The 2,822-nt window shown below is 37.0% G+C and overlaps 1 pseudogene; it reads left to right on the plus strand.

The window, feature by feature from the left end:
- The first annotated feature begins 566 nt into the window (after nucleotides 1-566).
- On the plus strand, nucleotides 567-1,538 carry LOC149564890 (F-box/kelch-repeat protein At1g80440-like; annotated as a pseudogene).
- Nucleotides 1,539-2,822: the final 1,284 nt, after the last annotated feature.

Raw genomic sequence — 2,822 nt, forward strand, 5'->3', positions numbered from 1 at the left:
ATACATAGTTGGGGAAGTTATTCTAACTACTTATGATTGTCTAGTAAGCATGCATGGTATGCTTAAACATATAATGTGATACTCCAAATGCTTCATCACTTCTTCAAGTTCTATAATTCAAATATTGGTATGTATATCTTTCCTCATTGCACATAATTGAAGTTGTCAATGTAAAAGGTGCAAATTTGTCTAAAGCATACATATTGATCGTAGTATGATATTAAGTACTTAGTGCTATATTGGGACTTTGGCCTCTTATTTTTCAGCTTAAATGCCCAAATATATAATAATATAGTACAAAAATTTAACAACAAAATATGAGCCATCCTATCAGATCACAAACACATTTTTAAGACGAGAATTTAACAACAAAATATGAACAATCCTACCAGATCACAAGTGCATTTGTAAGCAAAAATTAATGCACTAGAGTCTCACTCATCTACACCTCTCTAACCATTATGCATAAGGCAGGAACTATGAGGCACTATGTCTCTTGTTGCATATGAAAATACGCATTTTCAGATTTAGACCCTTCTAGCAAAAAGAGTCGGGAATCACAGACAATGGGATCTCTGTTTCCTTGTCTTCCAGATGAGATTGGGTGGGAATGTCTGTTGAGGGTGGAGTTGAACTCCTATCACAACCTCAGATGTGTCTGCAAAACCTGGAATGCGACATTAAAAAGCTCCCGCTTTTATCAAGAACGGAAAATATTGAAGATTTCTGAGTAACGGATTTGTATTCTCGATGCTGAAATGAGAGTTGCAGTGTATGACCTGGCGGAGAACTCGTGCGAAAGCCTACCTCCCATTCCCGCAGATAGTTTGGGCAGTGATCATTGCCATTTCGCCAAACAAAAACTGGTTTTGATCACGAATCAAATAGTTGTGTATGGTTGTACGATTTTGCTTATTCAAAATGGAGGCAGGGTACCCGCATGCTTACAGGGTTAATATATTTCGCCTCCGCTGTAGATAAAGACGGGGACTGATTTACGTTGGTGGAGGGTTGGACAGGTCTACAAACCGCGTCCGGAGCGCTTCAGTTTACAATGTTTTGGAGGATAAGTGGGATTTTCTTCCCGATATGAATACTTTAAAGGTGCTCGGGTGGGATTGGTTTAAAGGTGCTTTTGCTGATGGCAAATTCTATGTTTATCTTCATGATGAGCCGTCTGAGTCCAACTTTGAGGTTTTTCATTCCCACACCAGAAGCTGGAAAACTGTGGAGAATAGATTCAACTGTAAGCATTTGGACGCTTGTATTTCTCTTCTCGTAGCCGATTCATCGAATATGATTGTAGACAAGATAAATTCAACATTGCAGAGCCTCATTCGATGGAGTGCAGGGAACTTGACATGGGTACAGAGGTTGGCCATAACATCTTTATGGGGGGATGGATATGCATTGAAGGTAAAACATTTCGTATGCTTGCACCTCCAAGTGAGACAGGAGGATCATTCAAGTGGATTGACATTGAGAGACCATCGGGCTTCCACGGTGTTGCTTATCGTGCTGCTACCCTGGATCTTTGATTGCTTTTAAGCTTGAATTCGGTTAATTGGTAAACTCATGCCATACAGTAAGCCCTGGTAATGTAGACAATTGCATCACCATGGTAATATAAACAAATGTATCACACCAATCACAACTGAATGTGTAGTGAACACTTCAATAGGCACTCATAAGCTACAGTGACTCTATTAGCTACAAAACTATATATCTGAACAATTTTTTGGGAATAGGCTATATATTTTGCAAGTCTGTAAAGTTTAAAATAATGAGAATGTTCTTTTAGGTGTTTGAAGTTTATCTGCGTTATTGACTACATATTGGTATGATACATAGAATTATTATTTATTGGAACTTTTTACAGCAATTATTCTAAGAAACAATGTTGTTTAATATTTATGCTTACTAGGCTCTTGGAGAGTAAAATTAGCCATCTTGTAATTGAATTCGTTTATTTTTTAAATATATTTACTATTACTATCTTAAAAAATTAAATTATTTATGTGTTATATGACATTTGAATGTACTGAACTTTCCCCCTGAATGAACTTTTAACTAATGATGAAAACTTGAAAAGCAAGCTTCAGATAAAGTACAGGCTCTATTTTTAGATCTCCACTTAAGCAACCAGGCTTCCAGGGTGGAATAGTGCTCTAGTGATGAAAACTTCAAAAGCAAGCTTCAGATAAAGTACGGGCTCTATTTTTAGATCTCCACTTAAGCAACCAGGGTTCCAGGGTGGAATAGTGCTCTAAAGAATAACAACACCTTAGAGGAATCTTCCTTGTTGAAACAGTAGTTGATATTACAAGATTGTTTTTGAGAATAATCTATATTCAACCCCTCATAAATTTTTTGAGGATTGAACTCTTTTGCCTAGGGAAATGAGAAAAATAATATTATCTAGCTCTGATTCACTCAAGTTTTCCTTAAGTAGTGTGAAATGGTCATTGCTATAATGCTGAAAGATAATTTCATTTGGCTGGAGGGAGTAGGGACCTTCTCAATAAATGATGCCTTACCACAATTGTTGAATCATTTGCCCCAATGACTTTTAGGATCCCTGGACCTGCACCATGTAACTCAATATGCAGTAAAAAGGTTGATAGTATGTCTCATGAACTTATTGCAAGGATCTATGACCCTTACTCACCAATGTGTCCTATTCTGCCTTGCCCTTGCGTAGCATTCTCAGCATAAAACTTATAGTTATTATTCCCAGTCTCAGGGCCACGGGACTATTATATTTGTTCATTATACTAGCATAAAGCCTGAATAAAGTTGTAAAATGAGCTTTCTTTTTAAAC

This window comes from Cupressus sempervirens, chromosome 3 (genome assembly GCF_028749045.1).
Source record: "Cupressus sempervirens isolate cs-2001-9-10 chromosome 3, ASM2874904v1, whole genome shotgun sequence".
Classification (NCBI taxonomy): Eukaryota; Viridiplantae; Streptophyta; class Pinopsida; order Cupressales; family Cupressaceae; genus Cupressus; species Cupressus sempervirens.